At 39.1% G+C, this 20,283-nt stretch overlaps 1 protein-coding gene and 1 long non-coding RNA gene across 2 annotated transcripts in view; both read right to left on the bottom strand.

Annotated features, from left to right (window-relative positions):
• The window catches only part of LOC135116639 (liprin-alpha-1-like), a 130,862-nt gene that overhangs the window by 86,688 nt on the left and 23,891 nt on the right, over positions 1-20,283 (bottom strand). The gene's annotated exons all lie outside the window — the stretch shown is intronic.
• LOC135117048 (uncharacterized) lies at positions 316-7,403 on the bottom strand. Its single transcript, XR_010276613.1, has 3 exons — positions 7,171-7,403; positions 5,586-6,105; positions 316-825 (listed from the first exon to the last, which is right to left on the bottom strand). It is a non-coding gene; the product is annotated as an uncharacterized LOC135117048 (long non-coding RNA).

Here is a 20,283-nt window from a genome sequence, read left to right as displayed (position 1 = left end):
CGCGCCGAAATATGACGTAATGGACGAAAGCCGATTTTTTCCGTGTCAGCCGAATTGTTCCAGGATGTGGAATCATCGGGACCATCCATAAGGGCGATGATTTGTCAAACTATTGAGTATTCTCGGCACGTGTTGTTAGCCATTTATACGTTTTCGTACAGTCAGCTTGCCGTGCGGAAAGCCGAATGGTTTCCAAATTAATTGTGTTTACCCATTTCGGGGAACATATGAAGTGAAATTGTTTGATGCATTTGTAATCTTCAACTGAAATTTTACGAGAACAAAACTTATATTGGGGTACTTAGCGGGAAAAGCAAAGCAAATAAAACAATTAGGTTAGGATACTCACTTTGGTGTTATTTCGGTTATTTTACAATGATCACACTTTAAACTAGCAGCACTATATATTTCACCAGTATAACAAAGTACAGTAATCAGGAGAGATCTTGTGTGCTCGACGAACGAAAATGGAATGGCCAACTGTCACGGTGCGCGCTATTTTAAAAAAGCCGTTAGACGAAAGTGGCGCCACCGTGACCGTTTGCAGTCCATTTTAGTTGCCAGTAAAAAAATAATTTATTATTTTACGACTTATATTAAAAATATATTACCTAATGGATTTAATTACAAAAATCGTTCACAGTCGGCCATCCTTAAATAAGTACGTCCTCGTACGCATGAAAACAATACAAGCTTATTAAATATAAATGTAACAATTTTAAACTTAACATCAAAATACAAAATCAACTCATAATTACCTTCTCTGGAAATCTATATCATTATCTGCTTTTACATGTTCTACAACAATGGTTATTTTAACGTTATCTGAAAAGAAAGACATGTAAGTATATAAATCTCCTGCCTCTATAAGCTAATAACAGGCCCCTAAAACGTCCTGTCTCTACACGTTAGCAACAGGCCCCTGTAATGTTCTGCCTCTAAGCTAACAACAGATCCCTTAAACATCCTGTCTCTACACGTTAGCCACAGGCCCCTGTAATGTCCTGCCTCTAAGCTAACAACAGGTCCCTTAAACGTCCTGTCTCTACACGTTAGCAACAGGCCCCTGTAATGTCCTGCCTCTAAGCTAACAACAGGCCCCTAAAACGTCCTGTCTCTACACGTTAGCAACAGGCCCCTGTAATGTCCTGCCTCTAAGCTAACAACAGGCCCCTAAAGCGTCCTGTCTCTGAACCACACAATTTATTTAATCAGTAAATAAAGTCAATACAGTGACAATCATGATGATTCAATTTGCGATAATTAATGAAGAATCAATATCTTATAATGACAAATTTTACAATAAATTATTCATCACCGCTACATTCACTACTAGTAACAATATCCTCTTCATGAGGTCTATTAAAATTAAGCCATGGTTTCATTTTATCAATTGCTACAATCGAAGAGAATCGTCTACCATTTTTTCGTGTAAGAGGTGTATCTTCCACCTGGAAACGGTCGTAGTCTAATACAGCAGTGATCCTATAAGGGCCTTGGTATCGAGGCACGAGCTTTTTACTTTGACCCGTGGCTGGTGTTTGGCGTTCAATTCGTACCAGATCCCCTACTCGATATTGGATGGGCTGGCAGCGTTTTTTATCATAGGTCTCCTTCTGTCTTTGTTGGGTTAGTTCAACATGAGAATTTATCTCCTGCCTAATTTCAGACCTACTTGAATTTAAGTCAACGGACGCTTCTTCGTCTAACTCCGTTAATACTCTACTTTCGCTACTACCTGTGGGTCTAATACCAAACAACGCCTCTGAAGGAGTGCGGTTTATACCCTTGTTAATAGTATTGTTTAGGCCCCATTGCACATCGGGCAGGTGGTCATCCCATTTATTATCTTGGGTGCCAACAGATTTAGCAGTCAATGCATCGACTATCACTTTATTGTATCGTTCCACCTGCCCGTTGGCTCTGGGAGTGGCGACTGCGTTAAGTACGTGTTTTATGCCTTTATCAGTCACAAATTTCTTAAAAGTAGAACTAGTGAACGAAGTCCCCCTATCCGAAATTAGTCTTCTAGGTACGCCAAATATACCAAAATATTCCTTTAAGACTCTAACAGATATGTGCGATTTTGTGTTACGAACAGGTTTCAGATAAATGTATCGCGAGAAGGCGTCGATTATTACTAGAATATGCATATTCCCTCTACTACTGCGTACAAACGGCCCCACATGGTCTATATGTATTGTGTCAAAGGGTTTATCAATTTTAGCGATTGGGTGTAAGAATCCTGGCTGCTTACCTCCTGATGCTTTAGCGTACGCACACTCTAAACAAGAATTGACGTATTTCTTTATAAACGTTCGCATTTTGGGAAACCAGTACGTGGATTTGACCTTTTCAAGAGTTTTATCAACAGAGAAGTGACCTATATCGTCGTGGTTTTGTTTGACGATTTGCCAACGTACTCCTTTTGGTACCATCCACCTATCACCCTCCCCCGTAATCCTAAATAATTTTTCACCCTTTAATTTATAATTGTTTTTGATGTCTACGATGTTATCCGTATCCGGGTCCCTAAGAATGCCAATAATTCTTTGAATTTCAGAATCAGCGCTTTGCACGGTCTCTATCCAGCCCGTTTCAGAAACGTTGGAGACATTAACAATACTTGGCGGTGATTCTGAGACGGGATTTCGACTAAGCGTCTACATGTGCCATTGCCGTACCGGCCTTATACTCAATGCTGAAATTGAATTCCTGCATTTGCTCCCACCAACGAGCGACCCGTGGGACCATGTCTCTCTTTTGGAATGTAGCTCGTAACGAATTACAATCAGTTATAATTTTGAAATTAAGACCAATTAGGTAAACCCGAAACTTTTGGAGGGCAGATACGACTGCAAGCGTTTCTAAATCGTACGAGGAGTAATTTTGTTCCTCGGGGGTCGTTTGTCTGCTAAAATATGCCACAGGTCGAAGTTCATGATTTTGCCCCGTTGTAATAAAATTCCTCCAAGTCCGATTTTACAAGCGTCAGTGTGGAGTTCAGTATCTGCCTCAGGGTCATAGAGGGCTAAAGTAGGTTTTTCAACCAATTTTCGTTGCAAGGACCTAAACGATGCCTCTTGTTCTGGACCCCAAACCCAAGGAACATCCTTTAAGGAGGTGCGTCAAGGGTTTAGCAACAATGGAAAACCCGGCACAAATCGCCGAAAGAAGCTAGCTAAACCTAAAAACTGACGCACATTATGCTGATTCTTTGGTACGGGGAACTTTTCAACCGCCTCGACTTTCTTAGACCCTGGTCTGATACCATCATTAGACACCTCGAATCCTAGATAATCAACATTATGCCCAAAGAAGAGACATTTAGAGAGTTTGAGGGTTAGACCGGCATCAGAGAAAAGTTTTAAAACAGATTCTAATCTTATCATACCCTCTGAGAAGTGTTTAGCAGGGATTATGACGTCATCTAAATAGGCTAATGCTTCTTTGTGTCGAGCAGAGCCTAACACCTGATTCATAATTCGCTGAAAGGTTGCGGGGGCATTGGCGAGACCAAAAGGCATCCGGTTAAATTCAAAGTGCCCATCAGGAGTGACGAAAGCAGTCTTATGTTTATCTTCCTCACGTATGGGCACCTGATAGTAACCTGACGCTAAGTCGAGGGTAGTATAAAATTGATGACCAGCAAGAACATCCAACTGATCATCTATTAAGGGCATTGGATAATGTTCTTTAACTGTGCGTTTGTTAAGTGCTCGATAATCAATGCACAGACGATACTCCCCGTCTTTTCCGGACCAATACAATAGGACTAGCGTAGGCAGATGTGGAGGGTCGAATTATGTCATTCTCTAACAGTTCACCTATCATTTCTCTAACCACTTCTTTCTCCCTGACGGCTAACCTGTAGGGTCTGTATACTACCGGTTCGTTATCATTTAGTGTTATAGTCATTTCTCCTGCAGATGTGGTACCCAGTTCAGTCATATTAAAAGCAAAACATTGTCTATATTTATTTAAGAGTGACAATAGGGAGGCTTGTTCATCTTGAGTGATGCCTTTACCAATCTTGACATTATTAGCAACAATAGGTGATACCTGTAGATCAAGCTCAACAGTAGATACTTGAGCCACTTTTACGGATAGGTCTTTCTTAGCAATGCAACCTCGTGCAATTAAAGCACCCCTTTTAAACCTGACCATTTTATCAACCGGTACATTCATCAATATCTGACCAGTCCCATCTTTTGCTAAATTAAATAGACCTGGGTACACTGAAAATCTAATATCAGACTGAAGTCGTAATCCGCCCTCCACATATACCTCACCTTCGAAAACAGGATCGCTATAGACCTCTACTAACGAGGTACCAAACACTGATAGGTCGTCTTTGCAGAACAACCTTATTTTGCGATTTATTACTAAATCATCTGTAGTACGTAACATAGTTAGAGTATCGCTAGTTTTAAAAACAGTAATGTGACGTTGCTCTGTGAACGTCTGACCTATCATCACTGGGACCTGCATAGCATTGTCAGGGACTATAAGTAATTCAACCTCAGCCTCAACTTCATCAACCATGACATTCACAAGGCGTTTTCCTAATACCTGAACGAGAGCCGCCAAAACCTCGGAGATGAGGCAAGTTATTAGTGTCATATGTATCTCCTATTCGTTTGAAGTCTGATACCCTAATAGAACAGCACTCACTACCAAAGTCTATAAATGCGTCAAATGAAATGCCATCGACACTCACGATTTTCAGATATTTATCACCCGCATCGTTGTGGTCTGATATATCTACCTTATTAACCCTTTATTATTATCCGGTGGGGGTAACAGTTTTGCGAAGCACTGCTCTGCATCATGACCTACCCTGGAGCATTTGCTGCATTTTTTTATAGGTAACGGACAACGAGCTAATATATGACCCTCTTGTTTGCAATTATAGCAACGTTGTCCTTTGTTTCCGGGTTTAATTGAAGCTTCGGAAGTTTTAATATAATTTTGGCCTTTATGTACATTTTTACGATCCGAGGTGGGTTTTATATTTCTAGAATTCCTAAAATAGGCCAAAAGTTTGTCTGGGTCATCATATTGCACAGCTTCTGCCCCTAGCCTAACCGATCGGTCATCTATTCCGTGTAGTAGACAGTCGACAGCTTTCCTTCCTACTATACCGCACCTATTTATCATAGCCAATTTGTCATAAAAGTAGGTTTCGAGACATTCGCCGAAACGAGCCCGCTTAGCCAGCATATCACAGAGAGTTTGCCCATAGTTTTCATCTGACGGGAACGCAGATTGTAATTTGGTTTGCCACTCTTCCCATGAGAATAGAACAGACGACTGACCCTCATACCAACGCTGCGCAACCCCGCGTAACTTAGGAAGAGCAAAATGTATTAGTTGTTTTTCAGTCCAGCCATAAATAGTGGCGCATTCATTTACTTTATGTAACCACATGGTCATCGTCTGTTCCTTTCGACATGGATCAAATTCAGGTACAGTATTATGTATATTACCTAACTTATCTAGAGAATTAGTATGACCTACAGACTTAAGAGCGTTCAAAAAGAGCGTAAGACTATCTTGACTAGGTTTTAATGGTTCAGACTCACATGCGCCTTCTGCACGAACTGGATTCTTGATTCGCATTTTAGACTTCGCTCGGCCGTTGCTATAGCTGCGTGACCGGTGCCTATGCGGTGCGTCGTCAATGCGACTGCTCGATCTGTGGTGGTGCGGCGTGCTGTCAACGCGGCTGCGTGACCTGTGGTGGCGCGGCGCGCTGACATTACGACTGCGCGATCTGTGGTGACTCGGCGCGCTGCTCAAGCGACTGCGCGACCTGTGGTGGCGCGGCGCGCTATCCAGGCGACTGCGCGACCTGTGGTGACGCGGTGCGCTGTCCAGGCGACTGCGCGATCTGTGGTGGTGCGGTGCGCTGTCCACACGACTGCGTGTCCGGGAACGGCGCGGCCCATTGTTGTCACGACTATGCGACTCGCTGTGGCGCGACGTATTGACAACGTGACTGCGCGGCCCCTGCGACGATTGGCGCCTATCCCGAGTGTAGGACCGACGCGCTGATTCGGTTGGGCACGCGGGATCGTAAATCGTAGTTGGCTTATCCATTTTCTATAATGATAAAGGGTATTTACTCGCACAGAGAACTGTTCAGTGTATAAATAACAGAGCTTTACTGGAAGGTAGGCAGTAAAAATGGTGATAGAAAAGTAAATTTATATTGAAAACTACTTGTATAACCTGTTCCAACAACAGGGCTGTTTAAATAAGTTTGTCGTTTTTCTTTTGTTATATTCCGTCCTAGGGTTATGGTTAGTGTTCATGCACTTCCAGAGAGTAGCCCTGGCCAAGTGCGTGTAATAGTGTTGCACTGCCAGAGAGTAGCCCTGGCCAAATGCGTGTAGGAGTTATGCACTGCCAGAGAGTAGCCCTGGCCAAATGCGTGTAGGAGGATGCACTGCCAGAGAGTAGCCCTGGCCAAATGCGTGGGGAGTTATGCACTGCCAGAGAGTAGCCCTGGCCAAATGCGTAGGAGTGATGCACTGCCAGAGAGTAGCCCTGGCCAAATGCGTGTAGGAGTGATGCACTGCCAGAGAGTAGCCCTGGCCAAATGTGTAGAGTGATGCACTGCCAGAGAGTAGCCCTGGCCAAATGCGTGTAGGAGTGATGCACTGCCAGAGAGTAGCCCTGGCCAAATGCGTGTAGGAGTGATGCACTGCCAGAGAGTAGCCCTGGCCAAATGCGTGTAGGAGTTATGCACTGCCAGAGAGTAGCCCTGGCCAAATGCGTGTATAGCTAGGTGATAGGTAAAAGAAAAACGACAATCTCGGCACTAGCATAAATTCATCAATGTTTCAATTTTCATTGCCATCACTGTACCCGCTTAGATTTATTCGAAACATCTTGAGCTATATTATATAGCACAGTAAAAAATGCGACTACTTACTTTTGCATGACTAGAAATCAAGAAGCAAAGAAAACAAAAACACAAAAAAAAATAAAAGGAGAAAAAAAAAAAAAATGTGGGCGGGATAAACGAGCAGTATTTTGTTTTAAACTCGTTTATCCCACTTCTGAGATGTAATCTTCAACTGAAATTTTACGAGAACAAAACTTATATTGGGGTACTTAGCGGGAAAAGCAAAGCAAATAAAACAATTAGGTTAGGATACTCACTTTGGTGTTATTTCGGTTATTTTACAATGATCACACTTTAAACTAGCAGCACTATATATTTCACCAGTATAACAAAGTACAGTAATCAGGAGAGATCTTGTGTGCTCGACGAACGAAAATGGAATGGCCAACTGTCACGGTGCGCGCTATTTTAAAAAAGCCGTTAGACGAAAGTGGCGCCACCGTGACCGTTTGCAGTCCATTTTAGTTGCCAGTAAAAAAATAATTTATTATTTTACGACTTATATTAAAAATATATTACCTAATGGATTTAATTACAAAAATCGTTCACACATTTAACTGTATTCGTGATGGAAATGTGCCGTGATGTCACATAATGCATTTCATATCAGCTGCTAATCAGTCCGTTATTAGAATTGGCATTTCGTGTAAATTAGGTATTGTGTATGGATTGGGGTCGACATCAAAATACTGTTAATGCTTTAATCCCGCGACATGTTTTCATCGAACAGTTTGTCAGTTTGTGACAACTATTGTTTAAATTGGTATTTCTGTTGTGAACGAAGGTTATAATTATAGGACAGTGCTAAATGGCAGTTCTAAAATAATTTGTTCAACGCCTACAGTTGAAGAAGCTCATAATTAAAACTTAAAGATAAATTGTTAGTACTTTTTCCAAGTACTTTTGTCAGGTGACTTAAATAATTTAGGTGTTAAATTAAGATAAGGTGCTAGACAAAGAAGCGCTTCAAGTACTATTTGCTTTATGAATTTAGTTCAAGGATTATTCCGTCTAAGATTGGGCTAGACTTTAGTCTGATTTATATTATCTTAGCGAACTTTATTGATTAAGTTTATCTTAACAATCCTCCTATATTCAAGGTACCTATTGATAGTTTAGAGCGGTTCTCGACTCGAGATTAAAAATATTTATATCTAACCGCAGACAGCTTAAAGTGCTTTTCGAAAGTTCTTTGTCATTTAAAGTTTATAACTTGTCATAAAGTAGGAATTCTATTTAGATATACATCATGTGGAGCGAAACTACTTCGCCTCACGTCAATCTGGTTTTTGGTAACATTGTAAGTTTATAGCCAAAAAGGTGCTATACACCTCTTTTCATAGACATAAATCTTTTTAGTCATGTAGCTGCCAAAATAGGAAAATCCTGCTTATGTGCTTGCTGATATTTGCGTATTTGCATAACAGGTAAATCCATTTTTGTGAATAAACAACATATCGAGACTGGAAAATCCAATCAACGCGAGTAATTTAAGCCTGTTTCAACTTCTCTGTATGTAAAATCGAAATCTCCATTGTTGTTGAAATAAAACCTCTTTGACACTTTACTGCGAACATCTTTTAATTTCCAATATAAAATTGCAACCAATAAGCTGTAACCTCCGCCATTTTCAAGTGGCCCCAATATTCCCGATGACATACGAGAGCCCAATAAATATCACTTAAGAGGTAACATCGTAAAGCCTTCGACACAACCTTATATATTTATAACTACCTCGAAGTCGGAGCAAAGGTTTCAACCTAATCACCTATGGCCTATAGACTGGCAAATACGAGAGCTATTAACTAAATCATATTGGCTCAAATCTTACTGAAAACTTCGGCTTTACAGGATTATGTATCGGCAAAATTTGGATGTACTTTGCTAACATTGCCGAAGGTTTAAATAGAGCATGCAGATAGCAAGCATAGTAAAATCTTAGGGCTAGTGGTAGTATATCTACAAGAATACTCAGCTGCCTAAAAAAGATAGAAAAAATCCTTAACCCTAATAATTTTGATCCCGTTATTATTAACCCCGAGGTTTCTATCCGCAAATCCAGAAATGGAACAGCGCACCACCGCACTTGGCAACGGTTATCGGATAAGTCATAGCTGACCTGTCCTAAAATAGATTTCCATGCCCAGACCAGAGATAGATATTAAATAATATTACTACTATAACTTACAACAGCTGCTATATCGAGATACGGCGATACTGAATTTGTGGGTAGATAAAGAAATCTGCAATCCCACCACCAATATTCTGGAATGTAATGCAAATGCAAGATAATATACTGAAATGGAATTTCTACTTCCACAAAGTTTTCAAGATCGAAAAGTGCGCATTTGTCGAAAGTAAAGTCATGAAGTCATATTCATAATTCATTGCGGAGATCAAAGTTGAGTACCTCATGTGTTCCGTGATTGTATGGGAAACTTTTGTATGAGATCTTTGGTGTTATGGCGGCTTTTTGCCCGAGGGCAACTTCGGGCCTTCACGATTCATTTACACTTTGGTGAGGGAAGTTATAAATTGTTATATTCTTGCCGAATTTGGGACGCGTAATATTTCTATGTGCTCTTTTATGTAATGGTGTAAATACTTTTTTTTCGAATGTCGGAAGGCGTTTCTTTACTTCCAACATCTTGTAACGCTATTTTAATTTGATCCTTTGGAATGTAAGGAATCGTCGATCACGGACACTACTGATCCCACTCCGTGCAATCAATCACCCGTCAAGTCGTGACGACTGACGAGAGCCTCTCACATTCAACGTACTTTGTGATTCTAAAAACTCAGGAATCGATTCACGCTCTTACTCGATGCCGACTTCCAATGAGATAAAGCCTGCTCTCCGCTCGATTGGCTGCCTGATAAATTACACCAATTGATATATTCAATAATAAAATGTAAAATTAAATTAACGGTGACCGAAATTTCGTTCAGTGAATTGAATTATGTGCAGTGTGCAATTTATGTGGCCACATATTACGTGCTACGTTCGGCTCGGAAACTATTACGAAGTTTTCAGGCGATAATGGCCGAACGGGTAAGTATAGTCTTTAGATCAGTGGCCTGCTCATGATTTAGTGGTTGAGCGTTTGAGTGTCCTGCACTAAGTGCACTTTGTTACACTTTAACTTTATAGAAATATGGAAATGAATGATACATGCATGTATATTGCAGGAAGCTATTTTATTATGGGTGCTTGCAATGTTTCATTATTGTGCGAGTAATCTTAAATTTTGTCTCCACAGCTTCCTGAGTAAACACGGCTTCCGTATTACTTTGTCAAGCGACTTCCTACTCAAAATTCCATCTTATATCTTTTTCAACGTCAGCAGCATGTTTTAAAAGTCCGCAAAAGTAATTAAGACACCAACAACTTAATTAAGTCGTGAATTAACTTAGACTTCCTTATTTAAATCTTTTGACTGACTTCGTTGACCGTCTGAAAAGTAAGAATAGTTATCTGAGAACGCCTTGCAAATGCTTACAATTAAATTGTAAAAGCATATTGGATACAATATAAAGCGGGCACGGTTGCAATAAACACGTTAAGGCTAGGAATGAGTTTTCTAATTCAAACTATGAATTTTAACGAGTACTGCGGGCTGCAGATTGCATTCATAATAGGTAAATGCATAAGCGCCTGCTGCGGCTAATTCCAAGTGTCTTACGATGTTGTTACTATTAACACAAGTACCTACGTTTAAACTTCTGAAAAAAAAATTCAAACAGTTTAGTCGAGTTGCAGCTAGAGATAAAACAGCGGATAAAAGGACCAAAAATATTTACGATAACAGTGTTCACTTTTGACTAACTATGGTGAAGATCTCTCCCACTGAAACTCCGTATATTTTCGAACCAAGAAATGATTTCACAAAGAAAACATCTAATCCTTTGTCCGGGGGCGGAAAAAACGCGTAATAAACGCCGCGACGTAATAATAAGACGAGGCAAACTTTAAGTAACGAGGGCTCTTCATAAGCTGTTTATCATTTAAAGGGAGACTTTATTGTATTCGGAATTGTTTAGTGTCTGAAACTTTGATTTGTTATTAATGAAATATGCTGAGATTGTTTTGAGATACTTAGTCTCTCATTGTAATTACATCTTTTCCTATTTCAAATGTATTAGACCAATCTTCCAAAGATTGCCGTTAAGAATTTTTCAAAGTCAAGGAACCAAAAGAAAAGTAGGTTGGTAAATTCAGCGAAATACAGTAAGTAAAAGAAAAGAAGATCAAGAAAATCAATTATAAGTTCGTCTCTAGTTTCAATTTAAGAAAAGATCAGTTTCAGTTAGTATAAAAAAGTATGAAATATTTACTATTCCCGGAACGTCCTGGACCCTCAGCGAGTTTGACAGGGCCCCACTACGAACTTACTTCGATTAGTTAAAAGGACGGATCGCATAAGGAATATTATTAGGACAAACTGTTCGAACTAGGTCATTGTTCAAGATATTAACATATTGACAACTATTAGTGTTGAAAAATATGTATTTTTTTTTTAATGAATGGATGTTTTGATGTATTCTTATCAATGTCTACGGAGAAACTGAAACCATCTATATAACAGACATCGGTGGGTATTTTATTAGAAAGTACATTCAACGGTCTATTTAACATCTAATTGAATGGAAAAAAACTTCGGTAAACTCCATTCTAATAGAAACATGCAAGCCACGTAAAAGATGAACAAAATCAAAGCTTATAACAAGGAACTTAAATAAACTTCTACTTAACAGGCTTCTTTATAAGCTCCTAGATAAACTTTTTATATCAAGGTCTATTTAAAGTAGCCGTGGAAATATTTGAACCTGAAGGCGAGAGAAAATAATAAGATAGGCATTGTGTAAATAAAGATTGTATCTTTCCAAGCCAATGTTGCCTGAAAACAGTGTACACAAAACTAGCTTTCGTACACAAATTCAATGAGGTTGGAAATTGGTTGCTACAAAGCCGAAAAAATAAAAAGAACTTGGTAATCTAAACATTTGATACGGTAAAGTCAAAAAACTTTGAATGAACATCGTCCAAAGAAAAAAACTATCTAAACTATTATCAACCATTTACGTGTCGCATGTCAAAGCCAAGTTAAGTGTTAAGTCGACGACACACGAGCACGCAGTAAAACGCGCGGAACCGCCAAAACACGGGAGCCGACACGCCCCCGCTCGTAAACAAACGTGTCGTTGTTATACCTTATTGATACCAGTGCACACATAAAAACAAATTGTGCTCCACACTTTACACAGTCGTACGAAGGCTGGGAATCGTTTGTTTCTTTACTGACAGTCTGAAAGTACTGAAGCTGCCTTTTCTTTGATTAGGCTCGGGAATAATTACAGATTTGTCAATCAAGTTGATTGGGGATTTTGATGAGCATTTTATATGTGGCTTATCTGTCTAACAAGATTAATCTCAGCTTTTATAGTTTCACAAGTTCTATTTATCTAAGCTTTGTAATTGACACAGATAACATCATAAACCAACATAAAAATCAACGCCTCAACATCGTGAGGGATGGGCCGTCATAGACAATGTAGTTAATTTGCAATTCGTAAAACAAAAATGGGGTAAAATGTGAGCGGGGATTGAAAAAAAAAGACGTAGTGTGTGTTGGGAGCGGATTCAACTACTGGTGTTGTACACACCGCGACCGTCGCGCCCGATCGTCTGATAGAGCTTTTTTGAGGAGCGGTGCCGGGCATAAGCGATGAGCGATTTCACTTACATCTGATAGCAAGAATGTTCCCTAAATATTAAGTAAGTATTTCACTTAATGATTGATGACTTTTTTGTCAATTCTTAAGTCAATGTGCAACCTAGTCTTGTTTTCTTATGACAGTCGGAACCCCGCTTCTTCTTACAACTTAGGGCACAAAACTGGAGAGGGGCATTTCTAATTGAATAGCCGCCCGGAGGCAGTTGCTTTGATTGGCGCTCTGTACCGAGAGCGTCTATCCCTCCAATACGCGGGGTCTTATTCCACTACGGCTATTATTTACATTTTTTAATCTTGAAGGAAAATAATACTACTGTGAGATTTGTTATTAGATTGCTGGATCTAGTTTTGAGTGTGTGCCGCATCTTGCTTCCTTGGTAACTAAATAGGTTAATAGATGATAACTGTAGCCTTTTCGAAAGAAGGTCCTGGGCTGGTAAAGATTTATCAATTTATAAAAAAAATCGAGCGATTAAGTTAAAGTTTATATTTTTTTACTATTTTCTGAAGATGCTAGTTACGCATTTAGAAACATAGTTTTAATAGTGTCGTTAGAAAACCACATGTTACCTCTAGGTTTTAAAACTAACCACAAGAGAACTTGTTAATGACACAAGTTTCTAAAAACAATGTTTATTGCCACTGATGAGTGGACAGTGTCTGAAACTTTCACCTTTATTGTAGAACTCTGAAAATAAGAGCTTAGAAACATACGGGGTTTGGTTTTTTCTCGTCTCAAGAATTCTTTTACCTACAATAGATTTTTTTTGGGAAAACAACATGTTTTTCAATTTGAACTTTGAAGTCGGCTTCAAAACGTGACAAACGTTTTTAGCCATCGTTTAAACGGCCATGTGGATCAATCGCCGTCATCTGTCGCCATATATCTCCAATTACAGATGCAATAAACGTTTTATGCATGTTCCGTTTATATTGGAGAGTTATTTTTTATTGCACACATCGCCATGGGTCTGAAGTAAAGTATTCACTTTACGGTACATTCAAATTGCACTTCCCACACCTGCATACCGAGCGAGTGGCTTAAAATAACGGGCAGGAAGTAATTGCATTGATTTTATTACACTTTAGAATTTTCTCAAGGGCATGCAAGAGTACAAAACAATGACAAACATCATGTGGAAAAGATTTCATACTCAATTTCTTACAGCAATGAAAGTGGCATTTAATCTGTCTTGTTTAGCACAGAGACAAGAATCCTGAAGGGTTGAGTCTCCACTCTAATATTCCGTATGTCTCAGAGATGTCTTGTGGCAAACGGCCCCGCAATAAATTGCTCTAAGTGCCTCTGGACAAACAAATGTACTGTGAAACTACACGATGACCTTTACGAGATAGCCCTATCCTGATGACAAATGAAAGTATTTACTGCGTGATTTAAACCTAGTTACTGAAGATCGAAAGTTTTTTATCCAGCAACTAGCTTCCGCCAGCGGATACACCCACATCCCGTTGGAAAAAGTTCTACGATAAATTGGCCATCTTTTACTGACAGATTTTTTTATTAGTAAGCAATTTGAGATGAGCGCGTTCAACCAAAAACTCTTAGTAGGTACCTACAGATTTTAGGAAAAAATAAAGCGATTCAAAAATCGATAAATAAAAACCAAAGATATAAGGCAGAAAACCTTGTTGCTGTGAGGAACCAAAGATCACTCTATTACTCGATCCTAGTCGGGCGCTCGTTAAACCGCCGATAGCCCGATTCCCATAACACGGCCCCGAATCCCGTTATCGAGACCAGTCTACAATACACCCCTAATCCTTATGTAACGGTTATGTTTATATTTCCTTGCTAACATACATAACTAACGGTAGCAAAAACAAATACATATTTTCTCTTATATACCCATGTTACTGAAACTCTACCCCTGGCACACTCTGATAATCTTACGTAAATAATAAGAATAAACTTATTAAATAAACAAGAACGGAGATCCATTTCTCCGAAGCGAAAATATTGGTAAAGCTCATGTTTCAGTGGGATTTTTTTCTTAAAAAAGCATTCAGTAAACGGATTACATTTGTACCGGGTGCGGTTAGGCAGAACTAATTCGGTATCTGGTTTAGACTTGCAGTCGAGTTCGACGTTATGTTGAAAATATGTCGACCGTGTATATTAGAAAGCTAAAAAAAAATAGACGTGACCGAAAGAATTGCCTTTCTTGGCAATCTGTTGACAAGCCAGTGGCCATTTTAGGTGTTCCTACGCAGCAGAAGCTACATTATCACGAAATATACATAGGCTTAGCACATAATCATGTAACTCGTATTTGAGTAGCCATGTTGTCATACAGGTATGTATCTGAGCTCTGTAGACGATATAAACTTGTTAGTACGCAACTAGAGGTAATGTCAAATATGTAAGTTATCCTTTGAACTAAAAGATCCCGACATGGAATCTCTGTCAATATAGCTCATATATGTAACTATTTATATTGCCCAATAGAGTTTATAAAACGTAAACACAACACCGTAATAAGATATACGGCAAAATTCAAAACATTGGTGTAGCGTAATTGATTTATGCGCTGCAATTGGTCGACGCAGGCTGTGTCATATTGTGAACGGGGACAGATTTATCGCAATGCAGGCAAAGCCATGTACTAGCAGGTGTATTGGACTTATTGCCACCGTGATGGCGGTGATCAGGCGATGCCACGAGACTGGGGAATAATTTACCAATCCCAATATCGATTTCGGTATTGTGGAGGGATTGCGTTCAATATTGACGGTAAGGATACAAATCCGTTCTGTTATATAAAGTTTTGTTTTATTCCTTTCATATCTTCTAAAACTCCGCTTGAATTTGCGAGCGTTTTTGCTTTCAAATTTTCAACAGTTCCCAGAATTTTTACACTACGACGAAATGTTCAATTCGCTGACACGTGGACAAGTGGAGTGTAAGGAAGAGACCTTAAACCTACCAAGGTAAAGCATCTTGAAATTCGTTCAAAAGCCTTCACCTTGACCGAGCGTCATGCATGAAGCATGTCAGTCAAGATCAGAAAGCTCTCACGAAACGCGACTCAAGTAGGAAGTGCGTGGGCGCGAAACGCATCGACTATACAAATGTAAGTGTATTAAATAAACACAAGCTGGAAAGCCTCTTAAACGAGCCTCACATACTCGAGGGACTCTCCAAATGACAGACCTGACAGGCTTTGAGAGAAACCCTTTTGAAATTAGACGTTTCCGTATCAAAGATAAATCACTTCTTCTGATTTAACCGTTGATCTTTATTTATAGCATAACCTAATCATTCGTTATTTTAGTCATCAAAAATCCGGCGTATGAATATTTTAATGGACGTTCATCAAATCTGAAATAATATTGTGTGCTTGCCAATATAAACATCGGCCTCTGATTAGACAAATATCCGATCAATGTTGTAGTGACAATAGACTGGGCACGTATGGCAACTGTATGTACCTATCTATGTAGGTGGAAGTAGTGGGTAGGGCACGCACTAACCCACATAATAACTGGTGTTTGTACAACCGAATCTATTGTCAGTCCTTGTTTGTGTAGCTGAAGAGTATATTCAGCTTGTGTTAGTCGAAATTTATTGCTTTACATACATTTGCGTTCATGTGCTACATGGACAGGAACGTTGGAATTGGCAACTGAACATCGTATTGTGATGACGAATTCGACGAAAATTCGATGATAGTTAGATGATAGTTTTGTACTACTGTGAGGTTGTAGGTATTAATTTAATATTTGGAAGTTTTCACACACGGTCTGAAAAACTACATATAGCTACAAATATACTCATTCATAAATACATATTTAACACCCAGACCACGGCCAAGCATTCTCATCACACAAAATGTCCGGAATGGATCCGGGAATCGAACCCGGTACCTTAGATTCGGCAGTCGGCATGGTGACCATTGCGCCATCGTGGTTGAAAGAAAATTGATTATTATGTGTACGTGAGAATATGAAGCAATATTGAGGAATATGATGGGTAATAACGAGGCAGTCAATCTACTGCGGCGGGCAGGAGCTGACAGCTTTGACTGACGTGTTACATAATGAGCTTATCGATTTACTTCTACGAACAGTTACCTCCAAGATTCAATGACGGTGACAGTTCACGAATATTTGTATTTACAACAAGATTCGTACTATAAGTTTAGCATTTCGATTAAAGCTCAAGAATGTATTGTATTTCTGTTTTGATTTCAGGGCATCTAGACACGCAGGACCGATACCATTGTCGAGGCTGAAAGATCAATAGTAACAGAATAGTTTTAGAAGATTAAAATTCCTTAATGTCCATGGACGCTAAAAACTAGGCTTGTCATTGCCATGGGTCGTAGCTATGGGAACAATAAAGACCGGTTGTTAAGTTCCGTTTGGACGAGTTCTGTGAGATAAATCTCAATTCTATCAGTGCTAATTGTATCAGCCCGGTTTGAGTTCATATCTAATAGGAATATATTAGATTGTTGACCCAGCAATTGACCCGTCTTGTGTGGGATGATCAACGGCTGATACGAGCGTTTTTTTTTCCCACTTGATCTACAAATTAGAAGTATAAACTGGATATTAACCAGCAACAGTTTGGTTAATGTTATAATTCAATCATCGTCCAATTCTAAACTCACACCCAATTACTTAATATACTAAATAGCAACGTAAACATTAAACAAAGAATCCCCATTTATCGAATAATTTATAGCGTATCTTATTATCCGCAGGATGACAACCGCACACGCCCACATCTCCGCACCAACTGACCGAGTACAACGGGAAACGTCACGTTCTAAATTTAAACCGCGAATGAATGAACTCTAAATGCGTGCGCGCATACAAAAATACTGCCGTGACCCTCAGGCGGTCTGCCAAACGAATGTTATTGGATTTTCTTCATATTTTAAATTGTGTTTACCTTTGTCACATAGATGTTTCGTGTTGGCCTTTGTGTGTAAGAATCTTTGGATTTGTATTTGTTTAAGTAAAAAGTGTTTATTAAATAATGAGTGCACTTACTTTGATCTATGATGGATTGTTCATTTTCAGAACTCGGAGATGAAAGAAGAACGTACCTGCAAAAAGAAAAAATATTTAGAATTTGGAGGTTACATTGTTATTAAAATAAACAAGAAATATGTAACAATAAGATTTTACTTTCAGCATATAAGGGGGCTTCCAGCAGTCCTGACTATATTATCCCCATGACTAACCTCGAGAAAAGTTTGTGATGTCTCAAAGTTCTTAGAATATCAAAATAAACCAAGTCAATATTTCAAACGGCGCCTAGCAACAAACCCATTAGCAATGCCGATAGCATGAACCGCTCAACGCATCAAGATCATTGCACACCACCCACAGGCTTCCAAGAACCAGTGAATGGAGCTCACTGTCACGCGTCCACACTTAACACTCAATAAATGTCCTGAACGGCCCTTCGGTTTCCTTGGAAACATTCACTAATATAATGCGTGTCATATAAAACATGTCGTTTCAAGCTTCTGGGAAATGGATTCATTTAGTTGACAGTGTGGGATTTTCAATTATTGAAAAAAATTGAAATTCAATATGTAAGCGGCATTTGAAAAGCTTATAGTTAAATTTTATAGTGCACTTCTGGCAAGAAGTCTTGTTTTAATATAACTTTTCCTCTAATATAACTTCACTTAACTTTCAGTCTATCTCTCGCAGCAACTTATGTGTGACCGAGATAGAATGATGTTTGAGCTGTCTATAAAATAGACTGGCGCTTCTGCATTAGGGTGAGATCACAAAAGCTCTGAATATGCGTACAGTGAATTCTAGATAGCCATTTCCTGTCCCACTTGGCTGGATAGTTCTACGGGTTTCTCTCGTAACGGCAAGCTTGAGCCTGCAAATTCGTCTGGCACTTTACTAGTTTCTGAAATCTTCTGCCTACACAATAAAGCTGTTCTTATATAGCTATTATTAATTAGGTTACCAAAGTCATCTATAATATCAACCATCTCTTCGGCCCATTTTCACCAAACGTCAGTTTTCTTTAAAATCTATTTACTATGAATTTTCACGTTCAATTTTCAATGTAAACAGTTCGTTTTAAGAAAAACGGACGTTTATACTGTCGATGAACTTGGACCTCATAATAGACAATGACGTGACACACGCACGCGCCATCTGCCATCATTGTCTATAACAAGCGGGTAGTGACGTCACAATTATGTAGTCGATGACGGACGCGCGTAAACACCACTCGGGAACTAATCGCTATTGTGTGGGAATTGATGTAATAATTAGTGTTGCGGCTATTGTATGATGATGAGGTTTAAGCGTTAGTATTGTTGAATGATCGTGTTTTTACGCTTGATTGTGGATAGGGAAGGTTTGTTGTTACAGTTTTGTATTCGCATTCCGCACTTTGATATCGTAAATCGTTGATGTTTTTAGTGATTATATGGCAATCTTGCCATAATACACATAATTAAGAATACCGAATTTGATGAATTTGGGTTTCTTTTTAATTTATTATTGCTTGTAAATAAATTTGTACAAAAGTTTATTAATCAAGCATCATAATGACATATTAATGACCTACGAATTAAAGTGTCCGGCAGCTCACAACATGGGCAACAGTACAAAATTTACGTCGAAAGAGAACAAATCAAACTACAAGCGCCATCTAACGCGGGGTAGCGGAATTTCACAGCAAAAGTGAGGGCGCTGACTGAACGCTCCCTACATTTTAGAAGCACCGCGTTTGTTCCAGCGAATAGTTCCCACAATTGCCGCCAGGTGGAGGTCGTGTACAGGCTCAAAGGAAAGGCACACATCACGTGGACGTGCAAGAAGTCACGTAGAAAATTGTAATAGTAGGGGGAGTGATGATACTAGGACAGTAGTAATTCGAGCGTCATGGAGACTTATTGGATTTTGTAGACTAGTTAAAAATAGAAATAAAATGTTAGGTCACTTTTAGAGATGGATAAAGAATCCAGGAAAATAATAACAGTTACATGGACACATTTCAGCAAATCAGATATTCATAGTGTAGAAGCGATGCTGACATCAAATATAATGTAATGAGAAAAACATAAAAATAATATGCAAGCAAGAATAATAATAATATCAAGAATTTTGGAGGGAATTTTAGTTGAGCCTAGAAATGCTGTACCTAGCTTTATTATCCCATACTGACGTGCTCGAGTTACTGCCAAAATCCATCGTCGCCTCTCCTACTATAAAGGAATGTAATAGGAGCCGAGACAACGCTTGATTAGTTTACAAGAGGCATGTAATGTTTCATGGAACTCGTGAAATGAAGAAGAGACACGTGTTAACGTAAGTAGTAGTAATGAAATTAAACAAAGTAACTCTGATATTAGAGGTAGATTTAAGGAACGTATATGTCCATTAAAATCAAATAATTAAGTAAATAAAAATGTCTTCTAAACTTTATGTTCTAAAATAAGTTATCCAAAAAAAAACAACGATATCTAAGAAAGTGCCACTATCACTCCCCAATCCAAGTTACCAGGACAGCATAAAAGAGAAGAGTTGATGACATCAAGTTGTTTACAATCCCATGAGTTAAAAGCAATTGCGTGGAATGGGTAATTGGGGTGTTCATCGACACAATACTGATATCACGACAAATGG

This window comes from Helicoverpa armigera, chromosome 7 (genome assembly GCF_030705265.1).
Source record: "Helicoverpa armigera isolate CAAS_96S chromosome 7, ASM3070526v1, whole genome shotgun sequence".
NCBI classification, from domain to species: Eukaryota; Metazoa; Arthropoda; class Insecta; order Lepidoptera; family Noctuidae; genus Helicoverpa; species Helicoverpa armigera.
Note: the sequence above shows the minus strand (reverse complement) of the source record. Positions and strands in the feature narration are given on the sequence as shown.